General features: G+C 41.9%; 1 protein-coding gene and 1 long non-coding RNA gene across 5 annotated transcripts in view; one reads left to right on the top strand and one right to left on the bottom strand.

Annotated features, from left to right (window-relative positions):
* The window catches only part of FHIT (fragile histidine triad diadenosine triphosphatase), a 1452058-nt gene that overhangs the window by 4577 nt on the left and 1428686 nt on the right, over nt 1-18795 (bottom strand). The gene's annotated exons all lie outside the window — the stretch shown is intronic.
* The window catches only part of LOC114214645 (uncharacterized), a 63500-nt gene that overhangs the window by 27578 nt on the left and 17127 nt on the right, over nt 1-18795 (top strand). The window lies entirely within an intron of this gene.

Raw genomic sequence — 18795 nt, 5'->3', positions numbered from 1 at the left:
GGTGCGAGGACAGACTCAAGAGAGAAGGGCGACCTCATGCCAAGTTTCCTAACTCTAAACCATTCCTCTGTGGTGTGCCACTCGTACTGATTAATAACACAACTTCCTTTGATGAGAAAGTGTGCATTAACTTCCCCTGAAACTTCCCCGTGGCCCAGTCCCGCAGTTGTGCATCCTTGAGGGCACCATGGGGCCAGCCCCGCTCAGGAGGGGAGATGCCGTGTGTTCTTCTGCAGCAGAGTTGGGGCTCACCCTGGGGGCTGTCCTTTATAGAGTGGCCACAGACTCGGCATTGTCAGTTTTCTCTTTGAAGGGATAAATCAAACACTAAGAACAGCAAACACATGAGAAAGATGATGCCCAAGCTTGTAGCTGTGAGTGATTTACGGAGACCCTGCGGGGCTTAGCACTTCCTTTATCCCACTGTCTCCTGGCAAGTGAAGCTGCGAAGCCTTTGAGGCTTGATGGTGGGAGTGAGGAGGCAGAACAGAGCAAACCCGCTGCTGGCAAATTCGCAGTACTCCCGGAGCGTTTTCTTGTTGCCCACTTGAAACCAGTAAGGCCTCCGTCTTCCACATTTGTCCCTTTGACGTCCCCTTCCCTGTATCTGTACCCGGCAAAGACTCCCCTTAAAAGGCTTTCTCGTTCGGAGGGAGCTTATGAAGAACAGGTTTTATTTGTCTCTAAATCTTCAGCTGATATTACTTTTCCCTGAAACTCAGTTGAAATGAAAAAGGATTACTTTATATTTACTTACGTCTTTTGTGAGAGAAACTAATTTTGAGAAAGAAAGTCCCCACAATGTGAAATACTTTCCCTTCTTCCCAACTCTCCAAAGGGGCAAAAGGAAAGCTAAAAGGTATACATGCTTTGTCATTTACTTTGTCTGACAGCTTCTTCTTATCATGCTTTGGAGGGTGACCTTCCTTCTCGCATATTCCTTCACTCTGCTTGTGCTCTTTTGTTATAATAGAATTTTGGAGCCAAGTATGGAGCAGGCTACCTTTGATAATTAATGGCTCTGAGAGTTTGCTGAGTGTGTTATTTAATTAATGGCACTTGTGTCTGGAGTGTGTACAACTCTGTGGTTGAATAAAAGGTGTATTTGTTGAGGGATTATAGATAAATACTCAAGGATCGTCACACTGAAAATTTGTCAGGGTTCAGCACATTTAACAGCCTAATGGGGTTATTATATTTTTTGTTCTCTGCCATTTAAAAGGTACTGAAGTTGATATAACTCTGTCCTTTCTGCCTTGTATGTGAGTTTAGATTATAATCCAAAAGATCCTTAGGCTAATGGATAAAAATCTATTGCCTGGAGCAGGGCCTTTCATCAAAAACAAAAGGATGGAATCTTGAAGGCTCTATTTTGAGTATGAAACTGATGGTTAAATAAGTTCCACTTTGTTTCACTGACTCACAAAGAGACTAACCTGAATTACATTCAAGTTCTGCTTGGGACCAAAAGATCAAAGGTTGAAAACTGGCAAGAAAACATAGTTGAAGGCTACCGGGAACACAGAATATTTCACATCACCCTGCTTTTCCTGAGACTCTTTCTCATGCTTAGACTGACATGCCGATGAAAAGACAGCGATGAACACATCCGTGCAGAGATATCAGCAGTCCATATGAGGAAATCTCTATGGAGCTATCTCTATGGGTATTCAGACAGAGACTACAAATAGGAGGGGTTCAGTGTTAAGCTTGTGTTGTCACTCTGTGTGCCTAGACATGTTATATCTGCTTTCTGGACCACTGTTTCTGTCTTTGTGAAACAGTAGATTGACTCCCTTCTGGCCCAAAGATGCTCAGAGTGATTTCTTTCGTTAGGGACATGGAAGCTGACTGTCCCACTCATAGAAGAGATAGCTGAGTGCTCACTTTGAGGACTTGAGGATTATTTTTTTCAGGAAGGGACTCCTTGCTGGGCATATAAATATGCCAAGCAAGAGGGCTAGAAGGTTCACCCAATTTCCAAAGCCCAGCCAGATGGTCCAGGGGACAAGACTCAAGCAAGAAGCCTGCCTTCTTCCTTGTTCCGTCCCACCAGAGACCTCCCCCGTCACGGCAGACAGTGGAAACCAAGGCACCTGAACACAAAGTCCAACTGGAGGGAGGAAGTGAGGCCCTGAAGGTTGTGCTCAGCAGGGAAAGCCATCTGTCCCGAGCATCTACCAGCCAGCTCTTGTGCTAAGGATGTACATCTTTATGTACAGAAACTTCAGGCAGTCTTCACCTCAGCCCCATGAGGTAGGTATCATAACCCCAGTTTTCCAGCTGGGGAAGGGTCACAAGTAAGTGCAAGATTGGAACCAGATGTGCTTAATCCCAGAGCTCAACCTCTGCACACCTGCAGTGGCCAACGTGGTAGCCCCTAGCCACACGCAGCTAACGGGCCCTGAAAGATGAGACTTGAGATGTGCAGAAAGTATAAAGTTTAGGTTTCAAAGACTTACTCTAAAAGAAGAACATAAAACAGCTCAATCATTTTTTTATTTATATTTTTAGATTATAAAGACATTAAAATAATATTTGGATATACTGGGATAAATATAAATATTTATAAATAGTAATTGAATCAGTCCTTAATGTGGCTATTGGGAAATTTCAAATGACACATGTGGCTCACATTCTGTTCCTATGGGACAGTGCTGCTCTGTGACAATATCCTGGCCCCAGGCTCTGGAGTGAGCGCAGAGTGAAGCCGCCCAGGTGTGGGGAGACAGGGGGCTCTGCGGGTGTCTAAAGAGTTCATTTAGTATTTAGCATTTAAGAACATAGAGCTCTGGGTTCAAGTTAGGCCTGTGACTTATTTGCTATGTAACCTTGATCAAGTTACTTTGCCTATCCGTGCCTCAGTTCCCTCATCTACAGAATGGGAACTCAACTGTATCTATCTCATAGAGCTGTTATGAGACCTCAGGATGATATAGGCACGACACCTCTAGACTCTAAAGAAATGTCAGGAAGTGATTTGAACACTCATGATGTGCCAGGAGCTGTTCCAAGTGCTAGAGACAATGACCTTGTCCTTAGACACTCACTTGCTAGCGGAGGATGCAGACAACAAATAAATCTAAAATGTGATGACAGATGATGGTGAGCACTACTAAGAAAAAGCAGGCCAGTTTAAGGGAAAGAAGGAGACAGGGCCACTGCTTTAGACTGGGCACTTGGGGAAGGCCTTTTGGAGCAGGTGACATTTGATTAAATCCTGAATGGAGGGAGAAAAGGAAAGAATTTCAGGCAGAGGGGGACAAGTGGTGCCAGGACCCCGAAGCGGGGAAGGGTTTGATGTGACCTGGTGACAGCAAGGAAGCAGGAAGGCTGGAAGAATGAGTGTGGGCGAGAGGCATGGGAGAGGAGACTGGGTTTGATCTTCGGTTCTTTACTGTGGCCACAAAAACTTGTTGTGATTAGGCCCTGGCTGGCTTTCCCAAGGATGGAGGAGAGACATAATCTAGCTTGCCATTTAAAAGAGTTTCCTATTTTAATGTGTTCATTCTTTGGTACGACCTTGGGTGAGTTTGGGGGTATAGATATGTATTTTAAGAGTCATAGTCAACAGCTGACATAGGATATGCTACATACAGAAGTTATATTTTTAACTGCAATATCACAAAAGCTTACCCAGAATGAGGGGGAAGTTCTTAGGTTTTACCGAGAATGCTTTTCTTTTAAATTTTTGCACTACATTGCATTTCCATGGAGTCTCATTCTTTGAAAGGATTAAAAAATTAAAATTAACTGCCCACGAGGTCTTCCCCCTTAAAAGAAAAAAAACGGCTCAGATAGATAACAGATCCTTAAGAAGAGAGTAATAAAACAGAACTTTGATAGGGGCGTCAAAGATAAATGCTGATTTTACTACAGTAGGCATATTCCTTGTTCCAAGTTGATAACTCTGGAATCTGCTGGAGCCACCTGAGAGGGGGTAAGAGAGGGGGTAGAGTTCTAAGAGCCGCCCAGAGCTCCGCAGTGCCAAGCCTGGCTTTGCCTGGCAGAAAGCTTCCTTTTCCTAAAGCTATAACTCTGGCTTATCATTTCTAATTAAAAAATGATTCAAGCAATATCATGGGCTTTCACTTCTTCAAAGCAATACCACACCATCAGTCTGCAGCTTAGAATGCCAACAGTTCTAAACTTTTTGTAGGCCTCATTGGAGAAAGATGTAGAGCTTTAGCAGAGGGAAAATTGCTATGAACATCTAATTACATTCAAAGCCATTTTTACCTGTCTTAAAGGAATGGAAATGATCTGCCAGTTTTTATAGACCTTCTTGACCTAAAGATATCTGCTGGCGGAAAGAGAATCCTCAATTGGGTTCTTTTAATGCTTTAATTATTACATGAGCTATCCTTTTACGCACTGACTCACACACTTTGAAAAATCCCTTAAATACACATTAAAATTGATTGGCTAATCCTAGATCGCAGGGTGGCTCTTGGAGGGCATGTAATTGTGTGTGGGCATGGGGGTTAGACACAAATGACACAGAGTCAACTACTTTATGGTGGGATAAGGTAGAGAGAAATCAGTTTGGTCACAGGTACTGTTGAAATTGTACAGCCGGCCTGCACAGAACTCAGTTACATGCTTGCCTGTTCTCGAATCAGTCTTATTGCTTGAGATTGACCAGCACTTCCTCCAGGGCGGGATACACTTCACCTACTGTGCCTCAATGTTTGGCTCAAAATGGTATCTCCATAAATAGTTGGTGATTGAGTCCTAGACCCTCAAGGTTAAGAGGGTCCTCTAGGAAGCAAGCAGTCCATGCCCCTGTTGTAGCCAGGACTCTTGAAGGCAAGTAAGGAAGAAAACCCAGTTCAAATGAGCCTCTGAAGAAAAGTGACATCATTACTGACCATTTAACTGTGAAGGGTGGGGTCGATGTAGGAATTCCTCCCCCCTCTGTATCTTTTTGTCTCCCTTCACTCTGGGGGCTTCTCCTGCATTAGACTTCTCCAAATGATGATCAGGATGACTGTCAATAGTCTCAAATACATGTCACCCCTTCAAGGGCTTATCTCTCTATGTTCATATACTGAATGGTAGAGAATAACTCTAATAAGCTGAGTGGGGGTTCACATGCCCAGACTGTGGCCTGTGGATGAGACTGGCAGTTCCAAATTTAAACGTCTGCTACCGGGGCCCCCGGGTGGCTTAGTTGGTTAAGCGTCTCCCTTCGGCTCAGGTCATGATCTCAGGGTCCTGGGATTGAGCCCTGCATGGGGCTCCCTGCTCAGCAGCAAGCCTGCTTCTCCCTCTCCCTCTGCCCTTCCCCTTGCTTGTGCCCTCACTCTCTCTCAAATAGTCTTTAAAAAAAAAAAAAATGTCTGCCACACCCCATCCTATTTTCTGCTCGAATCTCTCAACAAGCTTTTCAGTGTTTTGAAATCCAAGAGTTAATTTCAGACTCTTGGTGAAAAACCCCTATCTTTAGAGGAAAAGGTCTTGAATGGAGCTGTTGGGAGTCCTCATTGATCCCAAGAATGCAACATCTAATGCATTATGGTCCAAGGTTGATTAGCTTTGATTCACTCCTACTCATTGAATGCTATTTTAGCTTTTAGGAAAATATTCAGTTTATAACTAACTATGGCTGCATAGAGAAACAGGGGGCAGGTACTGTCTCTTTAGCAGGGTTGTGAGAGGAAGATAAAGTGACCAAAGCCCCTAGCGCAGAAATTACCAATTCTGGCTCCTTTCCTGGAATTAGTGAAGACACAAGAAGAGTAAGTGGTGTCTTAAGCCTCAGCTTCATTGTATAATTCTTGTGGTCAGTTAGCTAGAGTTTAAGCAGGAGAGGATGTTTCTAAACAGAAACCCACCAATTTTAGTGTGAAATTAAGTGTGGGCTCCCAAGTCAGATTGCCAGCACTTGAACCTTGGCTCTCCACATAACTCTGAGAGTCCTTGGGCAAGTCCCATAGTGGCTGTAAGCCTCAGTTTCCACATCTGAAAATCAGGACAGTATTCCAGGGTTGCTGTGGGATTTAACTGACATAAAGCCTATAATGTGCTTGGTATAACTTGTCCATAATAAGTGCTCCCTGAGTGGTATCCTTAAGAATCATTAATAATAAAGTGCCCTCTCTGTGGTGATCTCTATTACTTAGTTCCCGGAATAATGATCTTGTTGGCCTGTGTGGCCTCTTAAAGTCAGGGAGGATGGCCAAGAGGAAGAGAATAGACTTTCTGATGTAGGAGCAGGGTGTCTGTAAAGATTACATGCAATAATTATTCTTTTTTGTTTAAGTCTATTCTGGAATAATTGACTATCCAGCCAGCAATTAGACCATACGTTAAAGTCAATCTCTTCCTTCCTTTTCTTTTGCCCTTAATTTAAAACTTTTTATTTATCTGATTTATTTTTAGTCCTTTTTAGGGTGAAATACAACACATACAGACAAGTGCAGAAGATACACACACACACACACACACACACACACACGTGGTATACACATAAACACACATACACATATACATGCGTATATACCCACACGGCTTAGAGAATGAATACAAGACAAACACACATCTTGCCACCGGCCATGGCAAGGAGTAGAACATTGCCTCTACCCTCCCACCCCACATTTCCCTTCTCAATAACCGCCCCTTTCTTGCAACCCCCAAAAGGTAACCACTGGTCTGATTTTAGGGTGATTGCTTCTTTGCTTTTCCTTATAATTTTACCCTCTAAGTGTATCTCTAAACACTATATTTAGTTTTGCCTCTTTTTGAACTTTACACGAATGCGATCACACAGTGTGTGTTCTTTTGTGTTTTTGTTCTTCCACACTCTTGCAAACATTTGCTATCTTCAGTCTTGTAAACTTTTGACTATTGTGGTGGGTATATAGTGATAGTTCATTGTTTTAAGTATACGTTTCCCTGATGACTAAAGAGCATTGGCCATTGTGATACCTTTCCAAAGTGCCTGTTTAAATCTTTTTGCATCTTCTCCTGGGCTGTTGTAAGGTTGTTGTTTTTTTTTTTTTCTTTTCTTTAAAAAACATCTGCGTACTGGTCCTTTGTTCGTTGCATATGTGGCAAATACCTTCCCCCACTCTGTGTCTTGCCTTTCATCTCTCTTAATGGTGTCTTTTGATAAACAGAATTTCTTAACTTACATGTAGTCCAATTTAACAGTTTTGCTTTTATGGTAATGCTTTTTGTGTCCTATTTAAAACGTCTTTCCCTATAGAAGGATCATGAAGATATTCTCCTATATTATCTTCTAAATGCTTTATGGTTTTACACTTCACATTTTGAATTCTAACCCACCTGGAATTGATTTTCACGTAAGGTGTGAGGTAAGGTATAGTTTCATTGGTTTTCTACGTGGATATCCAATTTTCCCAGGGCGTTTTATTGGAAAGATTTTGTTTTCCCTACAGCTCTGTGACTTCATTTTAATCACGAATCAAGTATTCATGTATGGCTGGCTCTGGGCTTTGCATTTTGTTCCATTAGTCTACTCCTTGTACGGACACCATGCCCTCTTAACTTTTGTAGCCTTGTAATAAGTTGATATCCTATAGAGTAAGCCCTCCCACACATTTGTCTAGTTTTTTAATTGTCTCTGGCTACATTTCCATAAGCATAAGATTTAACTTGTAAATGTTCACCACCATCACAACCAAAAAAAAAAAAAAAATCCTATGGTAATTTTGATCTGAGTTGCATTGAATTTACAGGTCAATTTGAGGAGAGTGGAGTATGAAGTTGAGTCATTCATCTCTCTATTTAATTCCTTTTTAATGCCTCTTACTACTACTTTATAGTTTTTTTGCTTAGAAGCTTACATATCTTTAATTATTCCTAGGCATCTGATTTCTGATGTTAACACAGGTATCTCCCCTGCTTTTTGAAAATTTACTTCCACTGCTTCACTTTTACAAAAGACCTACATTAGTACCTGTTTTTGCTAATGGAAAGAAATCCGAATTTGATTTCTGCTTTTATGAAAAAGGAAAAAAGCTAAAATAGCATTTAGCGTGCATGTTTTTGTTTTTTTTTTTAAGATTTTATTTACTTATTTGACAGAGAGAGTGAGAGCGGAAACACAAGCAGGGGGAATGGGAGAGGAAGAAGCAGGCTTCCCGTGGAGCAGGGAGCCTGATGTGGGGCTCCATCCCAGGACCCTGGGATCATGACCTGAGCCGAAGGCAGACACTTAAGGACTGAGCCACCCAGGCGCCCTAGAGTGCATTTTGCAGTGAGCACAGCCCTGCTGAGCTCCTTCCCTGGCCACTACGCTCGGCATCAAGCTGCCACGACTTGTGTCTGTGAGCATCTGTGTTTTATCTCATTTTGTGCATCCATTAGCAAGATGTATCCTGAAGTATCAGAAAAGCCTAAAAGAGGTTATTTTGGGGTCTGGAAATGCTCAAAAAAATTTCCATATAAGTTAATGGTAATTGCTTCTTTGCTTTACACCATTTCGGCTGAGCAAATGTTTCAAAAAGAACACTCTGCTTTGAGATAGCGGCGGGGAAATCTACATAAGCTAACTTCAGTTTTTTTTTTTTCATTTTCTTGCTGTGTGGCTGTTATGGGCTGAATGATTGTGTCCCTTCACAATCCGTAAGTTGAAGCCCTGAACTTCAATGTGATAGTAATAGGAGGTAGGGCCTTTGGAAGGTAATTAGGGTTAGGTGAGGACATGAGAGTGGAGGGGTCCCCATGATGGGGTTAGTGTCCCTATAAGAAGAGTAAGAGCTAAAACTTGCTCTCTCTCTCCTCCATGTGAGGACACGGTGAGAAGGTGTCAGCTACAAGAAAGGAAGAAGATTCTCACCGGAACCTGACCCTATTGGCACCTTGATCGTGGACTTCTAGCTTCCACAACTGGTTTGGCCACCCAGTCTATGGTATTTTGATATGGCAGCCCGTGCTAAGAGAGTGGCTAATAGAGAAATAAAAAGCCTACATATATTGATCTTATATTCAGAGGTCTTGCTAAGTTTACTCATTAATTCTAATTGTTTCTCCACAGTTTGTTTTGTGTTTTCTGTATACGTCATACTGTCTACAAATAATGACACTTTTATTCCTTCATTTCTAATCCTCCTACTTTTTGTTTCTCATTCTTGCCTTACTGTATTAGCTAGGGCCTTCAGTACACTGTGAAATAGCAGGACTAATAGTAAATATTGTCATCTCATTTACAATCTCAGATAAATAGGGTTGAACGTTTCACCCTTAAGTACAAATTCCTTTCTAGTTTTAGTGTCCTGGAACTTTTATATTTATTAATTTGGATGTTGAATTTGATCAATATATTTTTCCGCATCTAGTAAGACAATGCTCAATAGTCTAATGTGAAACCACATTGCATTGGTCATAATGTATTCCCTTTTCATAGATTGTGCATTCACATACATTCACACACAATCTGTCTACCTATCTGATACATTTTAGGACTTCAGTATCTGTATTTCCACGTGCAATGAGTCTATAGAGTTCCTTTCTGTGATGTTCTTGTCAGGCTCATGTGCAGGAAGGCAACTGATAACAACAAATTGAGAAGTGGAAGAATTTCTTTCTCTTTTTGTCAATTTTCTGGCAGAATTTGTTCCATCAGTCATATGGATGATAATAATCTTATTCAGATTCTTGTTTCTTTCTTAATGGAATGGTAAAATGCAGCAGTAAAGTTATCTGGGACTGCTCTTATCGTTGTGAGAAGGGTTTTGACTGGGGTTTGATTTCTTTAATAGTTATCCAATTATTCTTATTTTCTTTTTTACTTTGTGTCAGTTCAGGTAAAATGTATTTTTTCTAGAAACTTACAAATTTCACCCCAATTTTCAAATTTACTGGTCTAAAATTATTCATTATATGCTCTTTTCCTTTTGAATGACTGCAGTATTCAGTTAGACATTTAGCATATTACTGTCAGCTTTTATTTTCTTCCAATAAATGCATAGAAGTCAAAACTACAAGTAAGTTACTCTCTAAATACATGTTTAGTTGCATCCACAAATTTTAGTTTTCTTCCTTCAGTTCAAAATTGTTTCTAATTTCCATTGATTGCTTTTTCTTTAGAATTCCTTTTGGATGAGACTGCCAGTGATGAATTTTCTCAGCCTTGTCAGAAAATGTGTTTGTTTCACTTTCATTCTAAAAGAATATGTTAACTGGGTATGGAAATCTAGGGTGACAGTCATTTTCTTTCAGTTCTTTAAAGATGTCACTCCTTGGGGCATCTGGGTGGTGCAATCGATTAAATGTCAGACTCTTAGTTTTGGCTCAGGTCCTGATCTCAGGGTCATGGGATTGAGCCCTAAGCCTGCTTGGGACTCTGCCCCTCTCCCTCTGCTCCCCACCACCATGCTCGTGCACTCTCTCTCTCTCTCTCTCTCAAATAAATAAAAAAATAAGATGTCATTCCATGGTCTTGTGATTTTCTGTTTGTTGTTGTTGTTGCCTTTAGTTTCTTGGTCTATTACTCCTTTGAGTGAGGTTTCCCCACCTCCACCCCCACTATTAAACCTGAGACTCATTTTTGCCTTTCTGCAGTTGGTGTGTTCTTGAATTTTGGATGGGTGGCTTTTGCCAGTTTTGAAAAATTCACAGCCATTATCTCTTTAAATACAGATTCCACTGGAACTGTTTCAGAACTGTGAATAACTCTCTCTTAGGCTTTTTCATTATATTTTGTTTTCTGATCTCTTTTATAGTTTTCCCCACTCTTCCTTCATCTCTTTCTAGTACATTCTGAATATTTTTCATATGGCTCATCTTTAAGGGTTTAGTAACTCTCCTTTTGCTCCTAAATTCATTCCTCAAGTTATTGTATTTTTCTGCTCTAGAATTTCTGTTTGGTTCTTTTTCACATCATCTCATTTTCTTATAGATTCCAGCTCTCTGCTGATTTTTAAAAATCTGTTCTACCTAGGAACAAGTTAAGGAGAGTTGTTTTAATGACTGTGTCTTTTCATTCCAATTTTAGGTATCCTGTGATTCCAATCTTATTTGTATTCACGTGACTCTGCATGTGCTGTGGGGTATATGCATGCACACATTCATGTGTTGGGTATTTGAAGAAAATAATTTGTAGAAATGATTTAAGATCTTGGGTGGTATTTTTTTCCAGGGATGATTTTTTTTCTTTGTTTCTGCCAGGCACCTAATATGACTAGCAATTTGGGATCTTACATTTCCAAGACTGAAACTTTCTCAGTTGCCCAGATGATTTGAAAATTGGGCTGTGGCTGGTAACAGGGCAGGCTTACATCTGAGTCATTCTTTCCCCAAGGATATCACTTTCCTGGATTTTTGCATTCCCACCCAGGTATGGAGATTTAGAAAGTGCTCTACCATTGGAAACCCAGCTTTTATTGTTTGTAGTCCCATCTTTCTCTTCTAGACACAGATGCCCTCAGTAGAGAAGCAGCCGCAAAAGCTGGCCTCCTCTCTCTGGATTTCTGGCTGCTCTTGGATCTTGACCTTGTTATTTCTTGCTGCCTTGTTACCTTTAACAGATGTTTGTGTATGTTCTGTAAAATTCTTCCTAGTTGAACACAGTGGGATATTTAATTCAAATTATTTGGTCTGTTAGTGATAGCAGCAGAAGTCATTCTTTTTCTTTTCTCTTTTGGTGGTCTGAAAATATCCTGCCCTACAGGTTTTCTTCTTTAATTATTGTTTAAATCAAGTTATCCTAACCTGAACATTTCCATAATTTATCATCTTTAAAATATAATGGAAATCATAGGGAAAATAATGAATCTACATATTGGCATAACTAATGGACAATCGCAGTCTCCATTGCTCACGATTCATGATAAATTGGAGGTAGTAGAACATACTGAAATGTCTTTTGTATCCTCAGAGAGGTATTAAATCTAGAAGGAGCACAATTTAGAGCTGTTTCTGCTAGTGTTATTTCCTAGCTGTTACTTTGTGTTATTCTCATAAAAACCCTAGGATATAATTAAAATGCTTTCCACCATAGTAATTCAGAGAGAGGAAAAGTGAGGTACAAAAGAGTGACATGTCCAAGTCCACAGAGTAAGCTTAGTGGCAATGTTGATAGGGAGCCAGCTTAAATTATTCAAGACTTTTCCACTGAGAGTACAAAACAAAATGGCAGACAATCCAGACATTATTCTTAGGAGATGGAAAATGATCTTTTAATTCTTTGATTTGGTGGTGAATATGCCTAGTACTTAGGACAAATGATTAAAAATATGTATATTTTTTTCCTCTTTGGTGGGGGAGGACTGGGACATAATTTTTACAGAACCATAATGTTCACCTTACCAGTCTTTTCAAAGCACATTCTAGAAAGTTCTGTGTAAAGCTCCAGGCAATCATTTTCTTTACAAGAGGGATTATTTGCCATCTGACATTCTCTTGATTCCAGATTATTTATATGAGGCTCTAGTAGGAGAAACAAGATTTGCCCTGTGACAGGGTTGCAAAATGGTAATAGTGAACCAAAATAGTTAGGTCAGTGCATTGGGGCCTGGGAAGGGCATGGGAGTGGGTGGCAGGTATCCAGCCCCTAAGTAAACTGGCTACAGGAAAGTGAAGACGAGTTGCCAAGATGTCTTTCCAGCACTCTCTTTCCTTGTCTCTGCATGGCTCCTATCTTCTCCAAAGAGCATGTTCTACCTCATGTACCCTTAAAGAAGGGAAGAGGAAGAAGAGGGGGTACATTACATAGAATTGGGCTGGAGATCTAATTTTATTGACACTACTGAGACAAGTGGCCCCAGTAGGATGTTTTAATTCTCTAAATGTTCTTTCTTTAGGTCCTCTCCCCTCTTTCCTCCATTTTTTGGATTTTACTTTAATAAAGAAGATACAGTTTCCATTGCTCACCATTCATGATAAATTAGGAGTAGACCATTCTGCAGTGTCTTTTGGATCATCAGAAAAACATTAACATGAAAAGGAGTACAATTTAGAACTGCTTTTTCTAGTGTATCCTGATTGGTTGAGCACCTGACTTGATTGACGCCCCTGGAATGTCAAAATAATGGAGGACTTCTTATGTAAGAGGTGGCTTAGGGACATATTAGGCATAGAATGGAGTGAATTGTATAAATGTTATTACAAAATGATAGGTCAAAGATTACTAATATGAATTTTATACCTTCCTTCATCTTAACCTTCCATGACTTCTAGGAGAGTCTTTTTCCCAGCTTCCTTTCTGGCAGAGACAGAGACAAAATGAGAAAAGTGGAAGGAGAACACCACACAGAGTGAAGAGAAGCAAGTGGCGGGGGGGAAGTCTTGGGAGTGGGGAAAATTTTTGGAAAGTTTCTGCAAGAGTGTGCAGATTGATGTGTGATACATTATCCATTTCTGGAGATGAGATGATGATGAGGATCCTGAGGATGGTGATATGATAGGCTTTGTTCCATCATTTTGCAAGATGCAGCTAAAAGTTATTTTTGGCATTTGGATTACACTTTTCTGAAAAGAACTCTGTGCTGAGGTTTCATGTCATTCAAAGACTCATAAGGGTTAACATTAACCATGGGACACTAGTCATTTTTCCTATCACTTGAACTAAATCTCAGAAGAATTCTGTAGATTCCTTAGTCATCAGTGACCTGTAGAAATCTTTTGCCTGAACTATTGGGCATATGTAGAGAAAGCGGGATCTTGGTAAAATATTTTAAAAATAAGCAAACTAAAACCCATTTTGAAACCATGGGGTGTGGACCGTCTCCAAATTTTTATAAAGGGAAGTTTTTCAAGTATAACTAGATGGTCATACTTTTGGGTTATGGTAAAATAAATCATTTAATGGGACATTAGATTTGATTATTTCTAAAGTTGCTATAATTCTATGGTTTCTTGTTCCCAATTTAGAGCATAGGAAACTGATTTATTAATGAATATATTAATCCAAAAACTAGAGTCTTTAATTCCTCGCTACAGAAATCTGGTTCTATAAAGGTAGTCTACACAGAAAAAAGGGGAGGCAGCACAGTGCCTTAGAAACACGAACTGCAGAGGAAGGGAAAAGCAAACTAAGAATCTCTTTTCCAGCTGTGTTTAAAATGATTTTTTTAAAAGAGCTTTGAATATACTAAAGGCAAAAGAATCTTCTCTTGTACTTCCATGCTAAAGAAAAAATTTTATTGTATCAATTTGGCAACGAGTGTTGGCAAACACTTTCCTTGGTATTGATGATACCTCCATGTGGGAATTGCCTGGTGGGGTTAGGACTGAACTGGCCAAGGAGCTGAAGTTAAAACCCTCCTCTCCCCTGAGAAAACATGAGAATACTCTAATCTGCTCCCTCGGCCTTTCTCATCAGGGGCTGCTATGCTGAGAGCAGAACCTCTCTGTGAAGGAGGACAGTTTTTCCAAGCCGGTGGGGTGTGTTTGTGTGTGTATGTGTGTGTGTTTATTTTATTTTATTTTTATTATGTTAATCACCATACATTACATCATTGTTTGCATATAACACCCAGTGCTCCATGCAGAACGTGCCCTCTTTAATACCCATCACCAGGCTAACCCATCCCCCCACCCCCCTTCCCCTCTAGAACCCTCAGTTCGTTTTTCACAGTCCACAGTCTCTCATGGTTCATCTCCCCCTCCGATTCCCCCTCTTCACTCTTCCCCTCCTGCTTTTTTTTTTTTTTAACATATAATGTATTATTTGCTTCAGAGGTACAGATCTGTGATTCAACGGTCTTGCACACTTCACAGTGTTCACCATAGCACATACCCTCCCCAGTGTCTATCAATCACCCAGCCACCCCATCCCTCCCACCCATGGTGGGGTGTGTTTTAAGAGGTACAATTCAGTGACCAGAACATGTGCTAAATAAGCAAAGCTGTCCTTTCTCATCCACCTCGACCGTCCATGATTATGATATAAGTGTGGTCCAGTGGCTGGAATTATGGTGATTTTTCAAAAATGCCAGTGTCAAAATTTTGCCTCGACAGTATATCTGTAACTACTAATAATGCTGTTTTGGGCTGACTCAGTTGCTTTGAAATTGCACGGCTCTGTTATGAGTAAATGAGAGGCAACCAATTATCTATAAAATAACGGCATGCACAGAGGCGAGTTTGATGAATTACAAATGAACTCTGCTGACACAACAGGGTGGGGAAACCTGCCCTGCTCTGGCTTTCTATCTGAGTTAGGGGCGATGCTTGCATGCTTTACAAACAACTTGGCCCACTCCATTCTAAAACATGGGCTGGGAGTGGGGACAGGGAGATAGTGAAACCTTCCCTCACTAGGACACATGTCATTGCTTTAAAATTAAGTAGGAAACTCAACATGGGTGTGTAGAGGCAGCAAACCCAAGTGTTAAATACCTACATGAAGAATTACTATGCTCCAGGAAAGATGCACAGATAAGCGGTAGAGATGCACTGTCCTCTGATGTGATTCAGAACAGAGACTAAAAGAGCCATTGCAAAGCTGCGTCCCGGAACTCAGCCCAGTGTGTAGAGAGCCACGGCATAAATCCACCGAAGCAGAAGACAGATGTTGAATTCCTGGAGCCAAAGGATTTCCACCTCATCAGAGATCTGTCAGGTGGAGGGAGCCTCATTCAGCAACCCTTGGACTGTTGGTTCTGCCTGTGCCTGGTGAAGGCAATGCCTATTTTTCACTATTGCTTAAGAAACTGCAATTCAAAGTCATTTTCTACTAGAGAAAGGACACAGGGAGTAGTCAGAGGACCAAATCATCCTGCAGGGTTACATGGGAACATCAAGAGAATTCCATACAACTAAGCGGATGTTGATGCCCTGATGGCTTCAAGAGGCTGAGAAAACAGTTCATAGTTTTGGGATGTTTATCTCTGTGGTCCCATGGCAGTCTGATGCTGAGGATTAATGTGGGTTTATACATAAGGAAGATACAGAATAGGGGTTTCTACTTAGAGGTTGCTGGCTATTTCCACACATAACATTGAGCAGAGAGCAGGGTTTTTTGTCCATCACAGACCATTTCCCATACTGGGCATCTCTGGCTATAGGCTTCCACATTCTTCTCTTCAACACACTGGTTTTTCAGGTAGACTAATGGCAAACAAGGTGTCAAGGCCAAGCCCTAGGAGTTGGCCTCCCAGGAGAAGCAGTGATTTTAAACAGTCAGCCTAGAGACTGAGCATGCCAGCGTGGGGGGCAATGGGACATAATGCGGGGCTTCCTGCCCGGTGTCCTGTCCTCTAGCCAGGTACAAGAGACTGACCTCTTATCCCTAGGGAAGCTGACTCTGGTTCCCCCACGGGTGCCTTATCTTCTCCACTTTCCTGGTAAGAGGCATAGGGAGCACTGGCTGAGGGGGTTGCCACAGGCCTGGAGTCAGCTTGCTCTGGGTTTGAATTCTGACGTCCACTGCTGTTTTCCAAAGATGGGAATCATTTGTTTAAGATAATTTTAGGTGATCTTCATTGAATCCTGCTTAACTTACTCTCTTTGAATCCTTTTACATAGGTCACAGAGAGAGAGTCTCAGTTTGGTCCTGGGATTGAATGCCTCCGTAGCGGTGGCTAGCCTCCCCTTCTAACAAAGAGAGAGAATGAATCTCAGTCCCAACAGCTATAGGCGAGGAAGTGTGCCAAGCTGGAATTCATCTGCATTGTTTTTCTTTTGTCTTCATTTGCATGTTTCACTTCTAATCACAAGCAATACTCGTTTTTCATTGAGGTTCAGATATAAAGTTTAAAAGTGAATCAGGTAAATGATGAGCACACAATACCCTGGTGGGACACAAAGTTGAAAAAAGAGCCTGAGAAAATGGGAATGAGAGCGATTTGGGAAACACTGTATTTGCCCAAGGTCATAGTATTTAGGCACATGGTCACAGTGTGGAGGAAAGAGGGCAGGCAGCCGAGGAAGGCGTTAGCTCAGTCTAGAAAAACTTACAAGCAGGGCAAAGTCAGTTGGTGCAAGTTCAGCCCCGTTTGGGTTCCTGCTGCTCAGCTGCGGTGTGGCTGGGGAGGCAGATGCTGGAAAGGCTGGAGAGGGAGTCCAGGGAAGAGAGAGGCGGGCAAGCAGAACAGGTGAAGAAGGCTAAGGAGAACATTCAGAGGGTGCAAGGGGAGCTGGGATAGGATGGCAGTGCTGGCTGGAAAATCGAGCTCTTTTAGCAAAGGTGGGCTGGACAGACACTAAGAGAATGGTCCTTGGGGTGTGACTGGGTTCTCTCTCAGCTCTGTCCCCTGCAACTATTTACCTTGGAATAACACTTAGCATCACTGAGTCCCGGTTTTCTCATCCTCTGCAAGATGGGATCATAGAACCTGTGCGTTCTACATTCGGTAATGCTGGCTATTGTTACCGATGCCAGCGCTGCAGGCTAGTGTCTCTACCCCTGTGCATGTTGCAAATTGTGCAGTCTTGCTGAGTGAGCGACATCAGCATCTCGACACTGGCTCTGCCTAAGACTGACTTGCTGCTGAGGGTATAAATGGGGAGACCTTAGGCCAAGTTTATCTGAAGTTCAGATAAACAACGAATACTTCTTCAGGTCTAGGTATACTCAAATATTGTATGACAGCCCTATCTACCTATTTATTTATTTATATTTTATTTATTTGAGAGAGACAGCATGAGTGGGGTGGGGGGCAGAGGGAGAAGCAGGCTCTCTGCCGAGAAGGAAGCCCTATGTGGGGTCTGATCCTGGAACTCTGGGATCATGACCTGAGCCACCCAGGTGCCCCATGAGAGCCCTATTTATTTGATGAAATGTTTAGAAGTCCGGTGAACCCCTTAACATTGTATAAACATTTGGTGTGTAGATGCATTTTGAAAGGGAAGGAGAGGGGTCTCAAGAACCAGGTGGACCAACTTAACGTTTCCAGTAAACAACGTTCCCTTCCCCCTTTGTCTCTAAAGGGAAGTATATATAGTCCCTTTAAAGATTAATTTTTAGAGAGGGGGTGGGGGGAAGGGCTGAAGGAGGAGGACAGAGAATCTCAAGCAGACTCCGTGCTGAGCGCAGAGCCTGACCCAGGGCTTGAGCTCACAACCCGGACATCAGGACCCGATCCGAAACCAAGGGTCGGACACTTGACTGACTGCACCACCCCGGCGCCCCTCTGGCTCCTCTAGGGAAGGGGATGCTCTTGGTGAAATCCTAGAACCCTCTGTTTAAGTCCCTAGCCTCCAAGTTACTAGCTGCGCTATTTGGCAACACATGTCATCCATCCCTCCTTTTCTTCATTGCCCCATCTGACTGCTGAGAACACTGAAGGTGATTTGTTTGGTCTGTAACAAAGACCTGTAAAGGCAGATCTTAATGTTAATGAATTTAAAAACCCACAGGCACTGTGGCAATAATTTGTAAAGCAAGTTAGGATGACTCTTTCTGGCCAGATTTACAAGGCAAGTTGATTCACCCAGAAGACCGGAGATATTAGGCCTCAAGGCAGGACAGAAGCAAAAACTGACAAAGCAAAGCATATAGGAAACTTGGGTACTAAGTTTAAATCCTCTTAAAACGTCTAGAAAATGCATTCTAACACAGAATCCTACAATTCAGCAAGCCTCAGGAAAAACCTAGAGCTTTCTCACCTCTATCTGAACGTGTACCCATTACATAAGAAACCCGGGCCGGTGGGGGCGGGGGGGGGCAAGCCTAGTAAGTTGAGTCTGAAGACCAGTGACTCCATTTGAATGGGACATTCCAAAATGACACACTGGCTCTCATAAGATGACTAGAAAGGGGTCTGCAGCTATGGCTATGGGTCTTTGTTCGTAGGCAGACTAGCTTGATCCGGAGCAAGGAAGGAGGGAGGGAGGAAGGAAGAAACGAGAAGGTGAGCAGTGGAAAAGGTTCAGGATAAATGA

The sequence above is a fragment of the Eumetopias jubatus genome, unplaced genomic scaffold (assembly GCF_037043125.1).
Source record: "Eumetopias jubatus isolate StellerSeaLion01/CBP00866 unplaced genomic scaffold, mEumJub1_p1.0 scaffold_1, whole genome shotgun sequence".
In the NCBI taxonomy this organism is placed as follows: domain Eukaryota; kingdom Metazoa; phylum Chordata; class Mammalia; order Carnivora; family Otariidae; genus Eumetopias; species Eumetopias jubatus.
This window is presented reverse-complemented; position numbering and strand designations above follow the sequence as displayed.